We start from the raw sequence: 22,371 nt of genomic DNA on the forward strand, positions 1-22,371 counted from the left end.
CTCAGCCTCCACGTTTATTGCGTTGAATCACGTGACCAGATCTCTTTTCGCGCTATCTAGTAGCGGAGTATTCATACGCTCAGTGTTCTTATCACACTTCAGTGATCGTCTGTAGCTTCAACTCATTACTTCGTGTTTGGCTGATGTACTTGTGGATTGCATACGATCGAACGGTGAGGCTTTTTTTATTGATATACTAGTATTATTTGAATGTCGTCACAGTTTTCTGGAACTCACCACACATTCTATATACCTACTCCACTGCTGTAAAAGTAATGCATTCTCCAGGTCCGGTAATGCGGTGAGATACTACGATCAGTGTATCGTATCGAGTATGCATTAAGATTTATCACGTTCTTACGTTTCACTTCATCCGTGGTACAACCATGCATGGATTGAGTCGATTCAAAGACACTTACGCCATTTGTTAGGCTGTAAAACATGGCCGACTTGTTTTTTTTTTTTTTGTTTTTTTTGTATTGCGTCACAGCTACGTATTACGACAGATTTTATTAGAGATCTACTCGCTAAACAATAAAAAAAAAAATTGCTCATAATATAATTGTTACTGTGGTCTGCCACCCGATTGAGCGGGCTGGTCCCAGTACACCATCTGTCCCTCTGATTTCGTGTTTAAAAATGGCTGGCGCCGGACTGGGTATACGTGTAAATTGTAAATCATAATTTGAATTTTCTCCAAAATGCGTATACAAATTCAACACTTGGCCAACACCATGTACCAATTGGCGGCCATTCACAATGTTGACAAAATGCGGCGTTACCCGCAATACTATAACCTGTTGAGTGGGAAGCATCGAAACATGGCGTCATAGAGCATAACTACTAGTATACTGCGACATGATGTGTTGTCGACGATTTCAGGTTAGCCCGCACCAAATCCAACTCGCCCGATGCTAACCCGCCCGAACTTAATTTGCCTAATACATGTTCGGAACGTTGGTCGTTGGGTCATACCATTTTGATCATCGCGGACAATAAACTGGTGTGGGTGGTCAATTCACTAGGTATTTTAAAACTCTGGTTTTCTTGTTACAGGTATACCTGTTCAGGAGAAATGTCAGTTAATCTCAATAAATAGACTGAACACATTCGAAATGGTTGAATAGGTAGATAGTTTATGTCAATTTATGTGAGTGTTGATGGGTTCGGTAAAGGCAAATATAGTTACATGGTGGTCAAAGTATTTGAATTAGTAATACTATAAATAGGCCGCCGATTAACGGGGCAAACAATGGGAGTGCTTCCAGTCTGAAAAATGTATGGAAATGCCTCACTGATCAAAATCGGCATCATCACTTTTTATGTCAAAATCGACAACACCGAAATCGAAATCGACAACGATTTTTTTTACATCGAAAACGAAATCAAGTTGGTTTCGGGCGTGTCGGTATCGGGCGAGTTGGTTTAGATGCGACTTAACTGGTACTCGATGTCGACCACTTGATGTCCGCAGTCATACACGCTTGAAGTTGAGTATTACATAATTACGCACATACTATTAATTTCTGATTCAATTATGTAATAATGTTTAAAATCTGCATTTTTGTCACCACGGATATATCGTCTGTAAACTAAATATAAATATATATTTTAACTAAATATATACCCAATCTTCGAAGCCACGTTCCTGGTATCAGCGATATGTGTTGATATCTTCTAGGGTAAACAAACTAACTACTGGCACTACGGAGTACGCCACTGTTCTGTTCCATTCCCGCTTACATCATCGGTTTAAAACTAAAGCAGTTACCATCTCCGCAGAATTTTATTTTATTTGCATTTGGTTAAACGACAATTGCCAAATCCACCTGAAGGAGTCAAAATGCCCCCTCCCCAACTAGAGGTATTGCATGTGTCGACAGACAGAGTAATCTGGGTTAATTATAAGAAGTCTCAATTGCGGCAACAGAAAACGTTACTTGAATGATCTTCCACATAATCGAACTTGACTGTACTGTAAAATCATTTATTTTTACTGACATCTAATTTTACTATTTTGATGTTTTGAGCATATTTACTGTGTTTCAAATTCACTAATTTGTCAAGAAAACAATGAGTTTTATTCTTATTTTACATCTTCACATAGATTTTATTTAATTTAAAACCCCAATCAATAATTAAGGCATTTACAGTATTACTCAATAGGAATGTGAGCTGGAATTGTTCCTTGATATAGCTCTGCTGCAGAACGGTTGCTGGTTGTGATGTAAATGAGATGTAAATTAATTTGACGTTTTCAGTCGAACTGTTTCAGTAACACCTGAGCACGTAGCGATCTCTGGTGCTACTTTTCGTCATCTACACATAAATAATACATAATACATGTTCTGTCCAGGCATTGTAATGTACCATGACAGGTCGCTTACATGCCTAGGGATTTGGATAGCAAATGAAACGTTTGACAAATAACGCGTTATTATTCTAGCATACAAGCCTGTCGGCTCGATGTTATTGATACTGTTGACGCGCCACGGTCATCGAGTCGTGTTCGGGGGTTCGTGCGACGTCTACAAAGCGTGTACAAAACATGTTTACATACAATTCGAACGTGCACTATGTGGCGAATGGTGCGGTGATTGTGGGTTCGACAGGGGTCTCACACTACGCATAGCGACGTATGTGCATGTAAGTCAAACATGTTACTTAATTATTTTTCACAATTCGAACGTAATCCAACGGTCGATCTATTACAAATTTGCATTTTGTAAATTCTCGCTCAACTACACGACTCTGATATATTAGTAAGAAAATAGCTAATTTATATTTCAAAAATAATTACCACATCACCACTTACCTCACGACACGTATCATATTCGATTACTGTCTTATTAGTATGCTACAATTGGTTCTTTTGGAAATCAATATCTGGGTGCCACACTTGAAATGTAGCTCAATCGATACGTCGGGTATAATTAGCCGAATAGAGAAACTGAATCGGAATCCGAATCTGACAAACGAAGCCTACGTTGACTGGTGGGACGTTCATTGCATAAAAATCAGTGACGCCAATTGCTAATTAGCAAGTCGTGCCTAGGATCGTATTCGTCGTTTATCATCAGTTACGGCGTTGTGAATTTAATAATAGTTGAATGTACGCTACTGTTTTTGCTGATAGTTTAAAGACAGTGTTCAGCATGTTAAATACCCCTGAACGAACATACAGTCATTCACTACCAAGTTAAAGGGCAGTAGTCGTCGCGCCGCGCATGCGCGAGATATGGGTCTCATACAAACAAAGATGGCGATTTTTACTGTTGCGCACACCAACTAGTACAAACTGAGAGGTCGCCATGGTTTAATTAAGTATTTTTTTTGGATTTTTGGAAGGTATCGAAGGAGTCGCCGGCGGTAATTAGTGCAAGTTGCGCCCAGGGCAAAACTCGTTTTCGTGATTTCATTTGAAAGGCGCATTAGATTATGGGAAATCAATGTTTATCAACACAAATGTCGCACATACGCGGCGCGACGACTACCGTCCTTTAACTAGCTACGAACATGCAGCTTCATGTTACAGACACTCCCAAGATACGTCACTGTACCAACCAACAGCGTTTTCTGTAGTAGTGGGGGTGTTGTACTCCCATATATGTTAGATTCAATAAATATTCCCAATATTGTGTTTATAATAGAGAAAATGGTAAAGTGCAAAATGAGCTTTATTTTTTAGTTAACTTCTTACATGGATCGACAATGCTGCTTACAAACTACAAAATGTCAAGTGGCTAAGCCACTTTAAACTCGACTTCCGTTATGCCCTAAACATAAATCTCCACAATTTGTAACACACATATGAAGTACATACCTTGATGATTCACAACAATTCTGAATTTCAGTGAAAAGGTTATAGTTTGGATGTATTTGAAGACTGAATTTTAAAATGGTCATTTTGCGTTGGAGCTTATTACTCCATGTCCAAGAACGGACAGAGAGGTAAAGAATTACAAATTTTGCCCTGTTGTTTTATGTGACTTTTCCTGCAGCTGTAGCATATCCATGTAGCATCCATTTTCCTGTACATGTATAACATGTTGTGTTCTTTGGGGGGGGGGATCAGCTGATGTGCATTGTAATTATAAGAACCGATATAAAAATCTCAAACGCAAAAGTAAGGAAAATAATAATCAAAGCATCCTTCATGCCACGTTGCACAGAATGACAGTATTGACCATATTTACAACGGCAACAAGAACTTCACAGAGAAAAATAAATTAATATCATACAAACTTTGGCAATATTTAACTACGCGAAGAGCTAAGTCAATTTAGATTAGGGAATCATTTTAAAAAAAATGAATCTGGCCGGTACACAAAACCAAAACTGTTGAAAAAAGAACGTGCGACATATGTAATGCAGACAAAAAACTGAAGATGAATTCCATCTAATAATGTTATGTCTAAAGTGGGAACAGCACAGTTTCTGGTTGAGGATTTAAGCAAGCACATACATAACTTTAATAATTTGTCAGTTCACTGTAAAAATGTTTCTATAATGAGTCTTCATAGTACACAGGTCATTACGGCGAGATTTATTGAACACTGCTTTAAAATAATAGAGCAATACCTCATAGTAGAAGTATAAATATAGCTATATTGTAGTGTATGTTTTGTATGTTTAATTCCGATTGAATCATGTCACTTTTAACTTTGTAATTTGTGTCCACTCTTTATCTTTCTTTGGTATTAAATTTTTTTCATTATTTTTTAGTTGTTAGTGACCTTACTGCATTACTTGCAGTTTTTTGGTCATTGTTTGTTTGTTTGTTTATTGTATTATAATGCTGGACGTTAACCTTTGAGTCGCCCACTGTTTACAATGTTTTTCAAAATTTGACACATTTTTGTTCCCATTAAGTATTTTATAATTAAACACATGAAGTGTTTTCTTTGAAATCGCAAATTAGTTATATTACAACACTACTGTTTTCAAATAAAAGATTTGTACTGTAAAACATTAAAAGTGTTTAAAAGCTTGTCCCACTTTATAACCTGCGTAATTATGAAACGCATAGAAGATGAAACACCTTTAGTCAGTGTTTTTGATTGCAATGTATTTATAACATGCAATAAAAAAAATCACATAATCAAGTAAATATTTATTTTTAATGCCAAATTTTGTGTAGATTTGGGCCGACATAGAGACAATTCTACACACCTGAAACAGACGGGTTCTTGTAAACGTACATACGTTAGTGTTCTTTCTACGCCCATGTATACTCGATAAATTTGACAAGTGACGAGCAGTCTCTGGGGCAGAAAGAATACAGACATTTTCTGCCGAGAAACATGCTCTCTGATTGGTCTGACTGTCAAATGTTAGGCGTTGGTAGCCAATCAGGTACATTCTTGTAGATAGCTTTGTATTGACTTACTGACTTCTCAGTGGCGGCGGTACAGTAGGGGCAGAGCGGGCAATAACCCTCGAAAAAATGTTGGGGGCGTCGCCCCTCCAAAATCTAGCTGAAACCCTGTGTGTCAGCAAAATTTGCCCTCTCAAAATGCAGAAAATTGCGTTTCAGAGGTTTTATATTTCAATTTTTTTAAGGGAGGGGGGCTACCCCGGCCCCCCAAGTAAGGTCGATGAGCAGATCTCGCCCCTTTATGCAACATTTCGTGCCGCCGCCTCCGCTGCTAGAACGTTTCTGGGAAATGGGTTAGGGAACGTGTGGCTGTCCTTATTTTTTATTTTTCATCGTATTTTCATTCGTTATTTTTGACTGTTCATAGAATATTCGATTCATTAAACACAAATCATTAGACATTAATAAAATCACGGACAGATAAGTTTCAAGGAATATTGTTTGTGATTAAGGTGGAGGAGTGTTTGGTTATGCCATGAAACATAACACTTTTTATGTATCGCTCCGCAACGTAGTACTCCGTACACCGTGACGATAATTAGCACCTGCGTGTCATTTTCAATTCGTGTTGGTATGCGATCAACGGCAAACCCGAGGCAGTTGATACATAGCTGGGTAGGGAGGTGCCCCTGAGTGCTCAAAAGTGTGACCATTTTTATACCTGGATAGTGGCAAAATCTATACCCATATTAATAAGTACCATTTCTGCCATCACTGTTTATTCCGTATTTGCTCTATTGGGAGAGCAACTTCAATAGAAGCACATGTAAGCCAACAGTTGCATTGTATATTGATTTATTAAATTATGTATTGATTGCCTTGTTTACCTTAGTATACCAAATCGGAAAAATATTACCGATATTTATATCTATCTTTGACCAGAAATAAGACCGATACTTATACCTAAAATCCCAAAAACGAGACCCATTTCAGGGGCACGTCCCCATCAGGCAAGTTCTATGTAATGCCCCCCCCCTTCCCGGGCGGCAAACATTTCTCGCGACCAGCCCCTCGTCACAGCCACCGCGCCATCGAAACGGTCATTATGAAGCGTGGGGCCAATAGCGTCGACGCCAGTGAAGAATCGAGGACGGTATATATCGCTTGGTTGTTGAGTCGTTTGTAATTTTAGAGTTGTTACATTATAGTTCTCTCCTGAGATGAAGGTGAGGTTTATTCAAATACAATTACACTAGAATGCGCTGAAGCAAAATTGATTTAACAGTCGCCAATAATACCCAGGCTAAGTGGGGCAATTATAAACTTTGTGATAGACACCGCGACCGACACGCATGGAATAACTCACAGTAAATAACTGAACGTATTACGAAGAGCATTCCTTATTACACTGATGTTTCTCAATACTTTAGGGGTTTCGCCAAGTTCTGGCATAGGGGGGTAACATTTAGAAATAATGAGGCCAAAATGTAACACTTTTTTATAGGTTGTGAGCCTAAAAATAGAAAGTAGCCGGCCTGAACCATGTAAATGCTAGAGAAGAAGGTATGCGGCTAAACTAGCCAAGTAGACAGCTATTTAGCCGACAGTAGCCTTTTAACGAAACCTCTGTTAATTCCACGCTTGGTTCTCATGTTTTTTTTTCTCGAATAATCGGAGTGGTTGTATTACGTATAGGCACTAGTGAGTACTAGTACACGTTCTGTGATTGCCTTCAGCATGCGTCTCTCTCAGAGGGCACCTGCGGGATTCCACGGCTCTACGTGTTTCTTGATAAACGCTCTTCGCTCTGTATAATGCCGTTGCCGGGCAACACTTCAACCAGTAAGTGTGTGAATTTTGTCACGCAGATTGTATACGATCGTTGTTTTGTCTCACTCTGGATGTCCAGGTAACGTATTTGGTATTTGTAAGACATGTCGCGTAATCGAGGCACGCCTGCTGTGAGTCATGACAACGCGCTAAAAACGTCACCTGGCACGTTTATATAAATTTTGTCACAATAAATCACCATTTATATTTCACTGTCAAAAAATAACGAACTTAAAATAAATGTAATTATTATACAGTTGTTATGTTTTAAAATTTCAAAAATGGTCGATATGAAGCGTAGTTTGTTTTTTACCGTCTGTTCTTTTACAGTGAAGGGGTCGTCACCTGCGCACGCGCGGGAATTGAGTCCCAAGCGACGATACCAACACACGCTAAAACGCAAAGGCTCATGGGTAGACGCTTGTTTGTAAACAATGACACGCTATGGCCATCTGACGCATGCGCAGGTGACGACTCCCCCGCTTTAAAACAAATCAATCCCAGACAATTGTCGATTATTTTAGTACCTTTCAGTTATACTTTTAACGGTTTTCATAAATTGAAAAAAAAGATCTATTAATTTCATCAATTCTTATTAACACCTACTTAACTCCCAGCAAGCGTGTTGGATTTCTAACAAGAATATCTAATGAAATATGGAGACAAGATTACAGATGCAAATGGAAATCGATTTATCGTGATGCGGACAATACGGTGACGTGCAGTGTTCGCCGAGTGATACACTGTCTGCTGCGTGTGGTATGTAAGTTAAGCATGCTGCGACGGTAATAGAATCGCTGCATAACGTTGTTATGTAACCCATACGCTAGAAACCTGACCTACTTACATTACCTTTTGCCCGTTATATTATCACTTCACATGTACAGCGAAAGAATCACATTGTCAATTTGTTTTAACGAAAACATGGATGTTGAAACCAAGTTTTACATGTACTGTGATAGTGTCTGCAAACATTTCAATCTCACTGAACTGCATGTTTGTGAAATGTAGCAGACAATGCTAGGTGAGCGATCGCAGCTGAGCAGGTTATCGACTTACCAAAACATAGAACTAACCTAACCATAGAACGTCGAAGTGCGTGAACGCGTGAGTTGGACGAGATTCAAGATGGCGCTACGCGCGGCGGGTGTCGCTGTATTAAAATGACTCAAATAAAAAACAAAAAAAAAACATTCAGCGTTAAACTAGTTTCATTATGTTATTAGAAAACGGTCCTTTTATCTTTAAAACATTTCTGAAGATGTTTTGATATGAATGAGCGGTCTGACTTCCCAATTTGGGAAACAATATGGCGCTGCCCGTAGACCGGAAGTGTATCATGTACAAACACTTAGGGTTGCATGTGTTTAGATAGCTTCCGTATTGCGCCTATGTAATATATAGCAGGCAATGTCTGACGAGCGAGCGCAGCCGATTATTTTAGTGATTTACTAAAATATAACTGACATAATTGTAGAACGTCAATGAGCGTGAACTGTGGAAGTCGAGTTATAAGTTCAGGCGCGAGTTCAGCGGAATTCAAGATGGCGCCACGCACGATTCGTTTGTCGCGTGTGTTATCTTCGGCCGCTCTCGCTGCGCTCATTTTTGACATCTATAGATATTGCGAGAAGCCTTCGGTTGCTCTCGCTACGCTTGCTACCTCTATGTTACCTCCCCCCCCCCCCAATACTATATTTCATCAGGTCCACGTCCAGGATGAAAATTCGTCGGTAAAAGTAATATATATATCAGAGGTCTACCGACACTGCAGAATTCTAGTTCAGACCACCTGCGATTCTAATACCGAAAACTACGGTATCGCATAATCCATTCTCACAGTTTTCCACTAGACAAACTAATATGATATAGCAAAGAAAGGTCATTTTTAATTACGAGTAGCATTAACCCATAATTTATTTTTTAACAATACCACATAGGCGATATGCAAACAGGATTATTTGGATTTCTAGAAAACCCAGACCAATTTCAGAACAGGCTGTTGAATTTACTTGTTGTCTGACGTGATCATTGCTGCATAAATGTTGTATATAAAGTTTTTTGATTGTGTGGATGTCCAATGGAATTATGAGAAGGATATTGACAACACGGCCCACCTGATACATGCATACTTTAATAGTATACAATCAAAGGACGTTTGTTGCAATCAATCCGCCACGAAGGGAAGACCTTGCCCTATTTCCAAATGAAAATAGCTGCGCTCGCTATCACGTGGTACGCGCTTAAATCATACGTGCGGGAGTGTGTAACCTATACGCAAGATCTTTACAGTGACCAACTATGAATATTCATGATCTAAATCATATACAGCCCGAGGGTCAATGACCGACATACTGTCTATTCAATTATCCGTACTAACAGCATATCGGTCAGTCCGTCGTTGTATGAGCACCGAGTTCGAACCCAGATTGTTTTTTTTGTTTTTGTTTTTTTTCCAATAACATTTTATTTTCTAATAATGTTCGAACCCAGATTTTGTGGTTTCAGTTTTAGTGCAGTAAAACATTCTGAAATAGGGGAATGCCCGTGGCACTATAAATTACCCGGAATTCTGGCTACTGAATACATTTTTTGAACCTTTAGTTATTAGATTACTGTGAAATCTGTAGTATTTGTTTTTTTAATAATGTATCAATATACCTCAAAGTACAGCGAAGGACAGTACATAGATGTGCTAACATGCTGCCAATTTTTGGGAAATATAATCACGGACATTAGTAGAACTCCAACACTCCCAGCTAATATACATATTTCTTTGTTTCCATCCATTCAAAGATACAACAAGGTGCTTGGGATTTCTTCAGTTATATACGAATTAGTATGGTTTACTGATTACTAGAAAAACACACTACTACTACGCTAGTAAAACAAAATGAAAAAGAAATGTACGTTTTCAGAATGCATGACAGGAATCACCGAATTCCCTCACAATAGATATCCATGGGCTGGAACGGTAGCTTTCAAGCCTAGAACTTCAAGAATCTTTTTTTTTTTTTGGGAATTGGGAAGTACTTTATATCCTAGAAGAGTCTTCGTTTTCGCGTTTTATCCTATATCAGGACATTCAAGAACGTTACCTATTTACGCCGATGATCTAGATAATATAATACAATACTGTGTCGATAGTTGTTTAATTTCTAATTTCATGTTTCATTCTGAAGCTCAAACTGAACTCGGAACAATAAAATTCGCTGGGATGGCAATGCAGTAAATGTTGTGTATACGAAAAATACGATCTTCCCACAATAGTAATTTAGATGATATATTAGTTTAGTTTTTTTCTGTTTTTAAAAATTATATTTGTATATACAAGTTGTTGATGCTGTAATCGTAAATCCTCCATGAATACTAGAACTCTGTGCTGTTATATGTTGATCGATAGGAAAGTGAATTTATGTGTATTTGTATGAGTAATTTGATAAATCCTTAAAATATTCAGGATCGACATTTGCAAACTTGACTAAGATACGGTATATAATGGTCGCTACTAAAATGAACAAAACACGTCCACATCAATGTGTACTCAATGTGGTTTGGCTGAGAGGGGATTACGAGCAGAACGGAATGGATGTATCCCGCTCGGTTAGGGACGACGTCAAAAGATCGATATCGGATAAAACACTTAATTCTTTTAGTTTTTTCCCAAAACCCCCCACCCCACTGAAACTTAATTGATAAATATTGATCATGGCGTCAGACTACATTAACAATTAAAACAAATTGATAATCGGACAGTCGTATGGCATAGCAGTTGGTTGTAATAATGAAGCGGAATATACGCATGCGCAAACTACTTTTCATGCGCATGCTCTAGTTTCATGACCAGACATTGACCTCATTTGACGCACATATTTACACTCGGACCAAACCATTTTCTCGTCTTGGATGTTTTTTTTTCATTTTCTGTTATTTTTGTCTATGATTGGATAGAAAAAAAAACGAACTACAAATACTCCAAGGTTTTTTTGACTTCATTAAACAATAAAATCGTTTTTGTAGGATGGAAACTTTTTGAGGTCAAACAACCCACCCCCACCCCACCCCAAACTAAAGCAAATAAGTTTTTTATCCGACATCTATCTTTTGACGTCGTCCCTTATACAACTCCTATGATCTACATGATTTGGTACAGTTTATCAACATAAACGTTTAAACTGCCTGCAGTACGGACCCTGTTGTGAAACAACATTGTACTACACTACTGGCGAATTGAATGCGTGCATAAAGTCGAAATGATGCGGAATTAGAACCATTTGCATTCACTGTCAATGCCCCTCGCCATGCGACACCCTTTTTTATTTCAAGTATTTCGTAGCCCGCAGTATTTCTCTGCAGAGATCGTTGTTGGCTAGACAGTGACGTTTAACATCACGTGGGTTCAAAGGGTCCGCTGAAGTTTATGAATGTGTAGTGCTTATCGTCGCCGGTGGGTTCAATAGTTTAATTTGTTCTCTGTTGTATTTAACGTTTGATATTTGCGACTCAAGGCTCGTAATGTAATAATCCTTAAAAACCAAGTTTTTTAAAGCTTCAAATATCGCTGTTCGGTACAAAAACAAGTGACACAAAATATGGGGATATTGGCGGTCCACTTCTAATACTGTAGTTCTATTATATTGCTAGTGTAGTACTTCCTTTTCTCCCCGGGCTTTGTAGGTATATTCTGCAATCTTCACCAAAATCCGATGATGGGGGTTTGCCCCCAAATATGCTTATCATGGATTGTCGACATATTTATAATATATGGTTCAATATTATAAACGTCGATTTAAACAAGATTGCTTGCTCCATCATCCCAACGATGTTTTATCATAATTTTTTTTTTTCGTTACGCATAATTTGTTAAACAAAAGACAAAAACAGGCGGCGCACCCATTGACCGGAAGTGCATCGTTTTCGAACTCTCAAACACACCAAGCGAATTATGATGATTATGCATGTTGACATGTTCGAAATATGTTAATTTGTTGATGATTTTGTGAAACAAGGCAAAACACTGCCAACAAACTAGCTGCTCACTTATTAAGGGGGGGGGGGGGTCTTTTTTTCCTGATCTGTGATCGTACACTTTTAATTGTCTGTGAATTGTGATTTGGAAAAAAAAAAAAAATACGTGATTCGTGACAAAAGTATTCTCCGTGAGCCGTGATTTGTTAAAATAAATGTGCGTGATTCGTGAATTGGATTTTTTCAATTTTGGGCAGCTAATGGGTATCTGTGTTGAGTTTGGTTGTATATATGTTACTGATGCTCAGGTTGGTGCCATAAAACTAAATACGCCAGTAAAACAAATGATTAAATTTCTTGAAAATCTTGGTCTGTTGTACACGGCATTTTCTGTTCACTTGACAAACCAGCCTGTCCTCAAATTGTCTATACAGCAGGCAATAGAACATGTATCCACTCTTAACGACTATATTTTGAGGCCAGAAGATGCAGTCAGGCAATCAACAGGGTTCCGTGGAAATACAAATGGGCCAGAAGGAACTGTTTCTCACAAAACTAGGTTATCTGTCTCAATGATACTTGAGCAGTTGAAAGAATTACAGGATTATATACAGACAATTAATGTGGGATACAGAATATATCTGTTTTCCTGTTTGACTGTACAGGCTGAGAACCTTCATGCTGTTGGCCACTTCAAAGACCAGTTTCCAACAGTTTTACATTATGTCAGAAATCTGTCCAATACAGTTTATGAAAGTTTAAATAGGGTTGTTCCATGGGCAGCATACTATTTCATAAAATTACCCAATCAGTATTAAAGTTACACCTTCGTATAATTTCCCAAAACTACATCAATCAAAATCAATGAAACGAGCTACAGGTACAGATGTAAGAATGGGCTATAGAACAAGGAAAATGTGTGAATCAGAATACAGTGAGGCAGGAAACTACAAAATTCAAAGCTGGTACATTACCACTGAACATGTATAGAAAATCAACAATTCCGAAAGAGCAAGTAGTATTTCCAGTTGTCACTTAACAACCACATGTTGAGCCTAAGCTACGTGATGGGAATATCCATTCTGAGAAGGAAATGACGACTGGTATGGGGAAAGAAGACTCTGAAGACAAGCTGTATATGGGCAGTGATTCTGAACAAGAATCAGAATATGACACGGACACACACTCTGGGTTGACTCCCGTGCCTTCAGTAACATCTTCAGTCTCAGACTTAAGCAATGATGCACGTACATTTATGAGAGCAGTAACCACACGAAGTGGGCGTATGATAAAAGTTCGGTCATATGTAGGTATAAATAAATATGTTGATGTCTATATTGTTATTTAGTGTCCTCATCGTGTCAATTGTACCGTTAATCATTATAAGCTACAATTCAGATACATTTTGTTTTTACGATCTGTGAATTGGCAAATGTATTTCCTGTGAATTGTGATATGCCAATTTTAATGCGAGTGAACTGTGATATGTACCCCCCCTCCTTCCCCCCCCCCCCCTCCTTATTGGTCTGATTGTTTTAGGGTGGCCATTGATTATGAACTATCGGGCAGAGACAATAACACGCTTCGGGCCCACGTGCTGCTATATCCCCCGTACTCGTTAAATACCCCACGTATCCGCATAGAAAAGGAAGCAGGTTTTCAGCGGAATAATTTGGTCCGCTTCTCTCATGCGCAGATGAGCCGATGTAAAAGGTATGGCCCCAGGGTTTATAATTAGGCTCTGATTAATAAATACATGAAAAGAAATATTACATCTAAATATAAAATATGTATTGCTAATCAATGATCGAATACGAGCTGTGAATATTAGACTAGACATTGTAAATTTACTTCCGCGGTAAATTGTCGCCAGTAGAAATTCGTAATTGTCGACAGAATTACTTTAACTGCACTGAGTGTTAGGAGAATTACTGCTGATTGCAAACTAAAATATATGTTTGTGTTTGTCTTTTTTATTCCAACAACTAATTTTTGTCAACGGTAATGGGAGTTGCCGGTTGCGATGGTAACCAATGAAAAGCTGTGACAAGGCGTGCAAAATACAATAGTTTGACGTAATTGTCGCTCTGCGTCATGTCTTACGTCATATTCACGTGAATACGGATATTATATTAAACTATAAGACTACATCAATTTCTTTGTATCGCAAAATATCACTGACTTAAAAACAAGTAGAACCACCGATCATTTAAAATATTCCCAATTAAATACATTTTATTTAGCCCAACAGACGAATTGGATATAATGCAGGTAGAAATGAGAATCTAATTAAATGTTATTATTGTGTAAACCTGTATCTATTTCATGCAAATGAAAACACGTTCAAAAAGCCTTATTATTCAAAAAACTAGTGGCTGGCTCTCTGCTGGTGGAAAAAAAATTAGACTCGTATCAAAAAAGGCAACACCTACTGCTTTCGTCTAATATGCATAAAACTCATCAGTTTCATAAATAGCCTAATGATATGCGAGGTGGGAAAGGTTGTCTTTGAATTGAATGATGAATGCACGATTCTCTCAAATTGCTGGAATATTTGACAGAAGGCACGAACTAATTGACTAATGGACTTATATATCTGTTCATCAATGTCACATTAGCATATTGATCAGTATCAGTAAAAGCTACGACCGTCTTGTACATCATGGAACGTGTATATACTGCTCAATTAAAGTTAAATAAATATACAGCATGTTAATACTCTTAAACAAACCGAGTCACACACTACAAAGTCGGCTAGCTATACAGGTCTAATACCACTAATTGAAACTCCATAGACGACGATGTTAACATATGACAAGATTGCTATATGAAAATGATAAACGAAGTTGAAAACATACCTCAAAAATAAGAAATCAACATGCCAGTAATCAACAACTTGAAAAAAACAAAAACATGTTGGCCAGCTCAAACTCTTGCAAATCTCAGGTAAACAGGACACACCTACTGTATTTGGATTGCACCTAGAGAAATCACTGGAAAAACACCAAGATTAGAACATCCAAATACACACAGAATAAACCCACAGTTACACAGCCACTTAGTAGTAAACAAAAGACCACATGTTAGTCATACCTTTGACCCAAGTGACCACGCCCTCAGACAGGAAGCACCTGAGAAAAAAATATTAAAACAATTTCATTGATTCTTGCAAGGAATTTAAATTGAACGGTAATTGGTTGATTAGTGGCTCGAGACCTACACATGGAGGTCCATACTAAAAAAACGACCCCCGAAAATAACTTACTGAACCACCCAATATCGTTCTGGTTACATTCAGTACTGGTGTTTATATTCACAGATATTTTACATTAATCATAATCACAATGTAGTGTGTAATGCTAGAAAAGGAAATAGCAAAATGTAAAATAAAGCAGAGCATCATGGGAGTTTTCTAGTTAACTGCTTACAAACTCCAAAATGATGAGTGGCTAAGCTACTTTAAAATCGCCTCCCATCCACCGTTCAACTTGACATAAACTTCTACAATTTATAACACACATAATCCAAAGTACATTCACACATATTTCAATATACGATGTTTAGTTTGGGTATTTTTCAAAGAAATCTTTTGTTTCTGCAGCTATTAAAAAGATATTTTGGTTATGTCAAAGAACAGACAGAGAGAGAAAACGTTTTAAATGTTGCCCTGTTTTTGAAGTAACTGACATGAACATCACTTTGCCCGTACATGTATCACATTTAGTGTTCTTTGGTAAACAGTCAGTGGAAGGAAAGGGATGCACTGTTCGGAGATTCAGTAGTGAATGAATAGTTCATATTCATAGTATTATATTACTGGACATTTCCTTTTAAAATAATAAGGTTTACGTGAACATTTACGTGAACACCCGCAAATTATTTGTCGTCATTATTTTGTAATTTAGTGTTCATATATCACTCACATAACTCAAATATATTCGATTATAGTTGACCACGAGTGAATGCAGTTAAATATCTGCTCAGATCTTGCTTAGCGCCAGAGAAACACGAGACTTGTTTTTTTTTTCATTTCTACTAGTGATCCATGCTGTTCTACGTAATCATAATATTCAGCACTGTCACAATAGACAGGAAACAATAAAAAAAAACTATTTGAAAAGCAAAACAAAAATAAAGTTCGTGACCCACGCTCTTAACGAGATCTCCGTAGTCATTTGGGTCTTTGCAGTCGACGTTATACGCAAATTCCCGCCATAGTCTCGTTCAAAGCGAGAAAGCGCGACTTTCTCGCTTCTAACGAGATCTATGCGGCCATTTGCAAGTGAATAAACGCTCTGCTTGCGAAAGAGTGTCCTATATACTCTAAACTCGTTTGTATAATCCGCACGGTACGATGTTGTGCGATGTTGGCAATCTAACCGTAATTATCACCGGCTTATGTATAGATGTAGAGAGTGGAATACAACATTTAGATATATCGCCGGAGGATACAGTACACATTAATATGTAAGCGAGGTTTGCAATAGGACACACATGATGACAATTTTCAATAACTTTATATTTATTCATAATGAAAATTCATGGACTGGCCTGGGAACTCACTGGTTCGATTCGCCTATACGATACATCATTAAAAAGTACTGAAACACATTTTACGATGATACCGGCTACAGTTACCAGGACAACAAGAATATGATGTGATTTATCCTCTTAATTAAAACCAACAGGGAGAAAAATACCATCTCGCTTCTGTAAGAGGGTTTCCATGGTAACAACACACAACACTCTCTCGATGACAACACCTTGTCAACTATTCACTCGCCATCGGCGATAGCCGTGTCTGCAAATAGCCTGTTTTTTTCTCAATATGGTTTACCGAATATTCATTTATTCGAATATAACCGACAGGCTTCTAGCGTGCGTGTTCTATTATGACATAAAATTCCAGGCTGATATAGCCAGACTGATTTTGCTAACGATTGTGTTCAATGATGTAACTTTTTTCCCTCATTACCGTTTTCAATGGAATGCTCTTCCATACATTCAATTTACGTATCAACACTTCTAATAAACACAACCACGTGACATTTTCCCATTTAAGCTTACGGTAATTCAAAGTATCATTCCGTCAACGTAACACGCCAATTTGCACGGTGGCCATGTATACGTCGACAAATCATTAACTCGAATCGCCGTTCAATATTCAGAAAAAATATAAATGAAAGACGCACAATGTACTAGTATTCTAATTCTTCCATCCTACGTATGCAAGGGTTGTCTTCAGAAGTCGGTATCGCGCCCGCATGGAAATACACGCAACGATTTCCTACCAGTTATTACACTCATGCGAAGAATGTCACGATAATTAATCTACAAGAAATTGAACTATTGTACCCAAATTGAACTATTGTGTCTTACTTTTAAGTTCGATGGTCGTCGCGTCTAACACCAATCTGATTAAAATAAGATCCTGGTTGGCTTAATTTTTTTTTTATTTGTTGTTTTATATAATTACTATAATTATATATCAAAAAAATTAATTAATAATTATAGTAATTATATATCAAAAAAATTAAAAAAAAAAATTAAGCCAACCAGGATATTATTTTAATCAGATTGGTCTAATACGGGCTCCACGAGATGTATACAACGTGTGAAAAATACACCGTTTGTTCACGCGGAATTCGAACGCGCGCTCTTTATTGTAGACGCCGTCTTCAAGCGGGGGGTGTCGTCACCTGCACATGCGTCAGATGGCCATAGCGTGTCACTCTTTACAAACAAGCGTCAAGCGTCTACCTCAGCGTTATTGGTGTGTGTTGTTATCGTCGCTTGCGACTCAATTCCGGCGCGTGCGCAGGTGACGACCCTCCCGCTTTAAGCATTAATGACATTAAATCAGGTGCATTGATGGAAGCACGGAACCTCTAACTTGGTAGCCTACTTGATAGGGTATTTATTATCTAAGCATAACCCCCACCGAATTACGGAATATATGGCCTACTTCTCGCGCATTTACGTCGTGAATTTTGCAATTTTTGCAATCTCATTTCATCATTACCCCCCCCCCCGTAGCTTTTAGCGATGGAAACAACAAATAAACGACCCAAATTTGAGGAACAACAGCAAACTGCAAAGGCACGTTCTGAGTGCGTCCGGAGTAAAATATAATTGGTCCTGAGACCAGCAGTTGATACATACCGAACGACAGCATAAATTCACATGACATATTTTAAAATAAATTTGATTTCAAATTGTAATTCTTAAATTGTAATTAATTGTAGATTTAGATGTCATCGCAATAAACCTATAAGTGAAGAAGCAAATGTCTGTTGCCGAACAGCACCGTACGTACTGCATAACTTCGGCCCGTAACCATGAATAATGGTGCATTATTTTATATTTAACCATGCCTTACATAAATTAAAACAGGGTATCGTCCAATCACAATAATGTAATCACTGCATCGCTACACTGGTAAAATATAAGCGTACGAAACGCCACGGGACAGAGGTGTGCTTTGAAGAAAAAAACCCTCCCTATCAACAAATTAGTCATTTCCACCAGCTGTTGACACTGACCATTCGGAAGCCAGAACCAAATCTGCTTTACGACTCCACTGTTTAAGGTAATCCACCCACTCAACACCCACTGATTTTTTTAGGCCAGCTGCTTTGAAGTTTGCAATGTTGAATTATGACCAGTAACAACATGGCTCTCCTTTCATTAATGAAAAAAACATCACTAGCTACAACGCGGTTTCTGATTGGTTACTCACAAAGTCAATCATTTGCCGAAGTTGAATATATATATATGCTAAATAAAAAAAAAAATGTTGCCAAGCGACGAGATGTTAACTGATATACATATCTACTTTGTTGCAATATGTTCATTTTAATGAACAATCGTCCCAAATTACACCCTTAAGCGCCCAAGCGGGCAAACAGTTTTCATTCTGATTGTTCTCAACAATCTTCGAACGTTTCATATTTCATGAAACACAAAGCTTCAGCAGCTGCAATAAAAAAACAACACTTTCAGAATGTATGTAATGGGTTGATCATTTCAAATCATAGGGGTGACAAAAAGATTTGTTGGAAAAAAATGCAAGCAAGACAAAAATGCATGCAGGAATACAATTTTGACACATTGAAGAAAAATAAAAATGTACATTAAAAACACTGCGAAAAAATGTAATGGTCACATTCTACCAACTAACCCGATAATTTTTTAATGGTTGACCTCTGACCTCTCTAATCACGGTATGGTAAATATCATCGTGGCAATCATTTCAAAAGTGCGGGTGTATTGGTTCATTCTATTCTTTAAAAAGCAGGATGATTGAGGTGTTGTCAAACCTGATATTTGTCAAACATACTGAAGAAATGTAGTGTCATATTTTTTCCCACGATGAATACAAATTGTCATAATATGCAATAATATCTAATCGTTATTGGTTTGATGTCTCATGCGCCTTTGCATGAAAATCCTAAGCGAAAATACTATGGCAACAGCGAAATCCGCTATACTATATTCCTCATTTAATGAGGCACGTTTAATTGATAATTTAGATAGTAAATGCTCAACTGTCAAATTCTCTCGTGCTGTTTTTCAAGTCGCCTAAACCATGGATGCATTCACGGTTATACGTCAATCCCGACATGCGACATGAGCGTTCAGTACAACACAGTTGCCTTTTCATCAGCTTCAAGGGCGGTGGGCGTCGCGCCACGCATGCGCTGGATATGGGTCTTAAATAAACAAAGATGGCGACTTTGACTGATGCTCAGACAAACGAGTACAAACTGATACGTTACCAAGCTTTATTTTGGTCATTTGATTTGGTGATTAGAAGGTATCAAAGAGTCCCCAACAGTAATGAGTAGCGCCCAGGTCAAAACTCGTACTCGTGATTTCATTAGAAAAGCTATTTGGACTGTGGGAAAAATCATTGTTTCTCAATACATAATGTCGCACATGCGCGGCGTGGTAACCATAGCTTTTTAAAATATTCAATTATTGAGTTCGACTCAAGCAATTAAAACATTTTCCACGGCGATTCAGACTACAATGTATTTTAATATAATTATAATATTGAAGCCATAAGGTTATCTAACTGAATAAACAAATACATACGCCCAAGACTGGTTTGCCAAATTGAAAATACCTACAAATCTTACCGTTGATTGACTTTATCTATCACATGCATTATTTAGTAGCCATAACAATCATGATTAAACATATCCTTTCTTGGGAAAAACGTACGCAGGCTGACATCGATTGAAACAGTATCTAAGGTTATATATATGGCGATTCCAATATAAAATCACCTTCGTACGGGTCCATAAAACGCCATATTTCATGTGGTGTATTCAGTTTAATCGGCTCAGATGGGTATGACTACAGTTTCTAATCGCGAGGAGTTTGTTAAATAATATTATCATACCTCTTGTACAAGATCGTCACTTTGATTGGTCAGAACGCGGTCACGTGGCGGTCAATAAAACTCATGGTTGACTCGGAGTCTATAATGTAAATCCAATGGCCTCGATTTCGATTATGCGCTTGACTCCAACGTTCAATTTATAATGTGTCAATTTATTCGGTATGATAAAACATAGAGGTACTTCCGTATTGGTTTTAAAAATCATTGAACTCGCCCGCGCCGCGGTCAATAATTTTCTCTTCGGGTCATTAAAACTGAATATTGGCCTTGATTTCGGTAACTATTTGTTTAATAAAGCCCTTGACCTATATACACAAATAACTAAATTGTGGATCAACTGATTGAGCAGTTTCTATAAACAGATTCAACAAGCCAAACTTGACATCATGTCACGTGACTGCTAATTTATTTATTATTGTTGCAACAAAATAACCTTCAGAAGTGTGATAATTAAAGGTATATATCACGTGATCAATCAATTCATAGATAAATAAATAATTACATGTTGCATCAATTCATCTATATTTTCCGGAGTATGTGATATTCATATAATTCTGTGTTAATCCAATATGGCAGTCAAACCAAGAGACCAGTCATTCGGAATTAAACAACCCACAATGCACGATCGGAAATCAGTACAAACGTGGGTCTCAATGAAGCACGAATAATATTCAGATTTTCAATTATCGGTTTACTTCATTTTTTTAAGAGATTTAAAACCAAACGTTGCTGAGCTTATATATTATAAGAAAACATGGGGGCTTAATTGAAATTTGACGTATAACTAATCTAGTGATTGATGCTTTCACGGTTGGTTTACTGTCGCATTACTACCAGTATAACGCGCATTTATTATAATGTACACGAGCGTATATCAAGAGAGACAGTGGCGGTAGCTATAACTGTGGTATGCACGTAAATATAAAAAAGTTTGGAAACGAAATTGATTCTAGATACTGCTTTTTTGAAATCATTTTAGTTATTTCTGCCATTTATTTAAACCGTGACGTTCACGGTGACACGCCATCAACAAGACGTTAGAGTTTTCTTACTTACAGCATTCGGTTACTACTATCACAAGCATCTTGAACCAGAACGCATAACCACTTGTATCTAATGTTTTAGAAAAGCTAGGCCCACAACGTAATTCTGCACTGTCAAGATTGAAAAGAATTCGCTACAAGCATCTCAATATACTGGTAACTGAACGAACAAGTTTGGAGTGTGCGCCATTTTAAATCTATAAAAGAAAAAAAAAATGTTTGTCCAAATATTGTCACGGACATGGAGTTTGAAAACAATATTTCACGGATGCGCATATCGGGTTTCCGTGTATTTTAGAAGGTATGCTACAGAAGGACTGCGATCGACGATTGAGAACAACCATCGTGTTATGTCACTGGTAATGAACTTGGCAGGAGTGATCGTAGTTCGTTTATGTCACGACTATTTTAAATGAGTGATCGCACTACCACTACTTTAATGTAAAATCATATTAATATAATTAATTATGCGGAAAACATAAATTATATAGCGTTCACAGCCTGTTAATTTAGCAGGGAAAGGAGGTACAGTTTTATTCATACCATGATACATTATTATGCCTGCCAATCAGAAATCAGTTCACTGTCGCCGGTTTTACCTCACTAAGACGCCCCCAGTGTCAAATAATTCGTCCTCGTGTACAATAAAATCGTTGCCACAATGGCGTTTAGTAGCTCAGATCCTTGAATTCAAATTGACCAAGTAATTTGTAATGGAATATAAGAAGTTTTCCATGTCATGTAAAGATCCATAGTTCGCCAACCATTGAGAGAGCCGTTATATTTTCCCAAAACGTTTTTTTTAT

General features: G+C 37.7%; 1 protein-coding gene across 1 annotated transcript in view; it reads left to right on the top strand.

The window, feature by feature from the left end:
- Positions 1-50: 50 nt before the first annotated feature.
- LOC102810176 (sodium-dependent multivitamin transporter-like) overlaps positions 51-22,371 on the top strand; it is a 63,168-nt gene continuing 40,847 nt past the window's right edge. Inside the window, exon 1 of the mRNA XM_085508032.1 lies at positions 51-173. The gene's annotated coding sequence lies outside the window, so the exon portion shown is untranslated. The remainder of the gene's footprint in view (positions 174-22,371) is intronic.

This window comes from Saccoglossus kowalevskii, chromosome 14 (genome assembly GCF_978046115.1).
Source record: "Saccoglossus kowalevskii chromosome 14, keSacKowa6.1, whole genome shotgun sequence".
Classification (NCBI taxonomy): domain Eukaryota; kingdom Metazoa; phylum Hemichordata; class Enteropneusta; family Harrimaniidae; genus Saccoglossus; species Saccoglossus kowalevskii.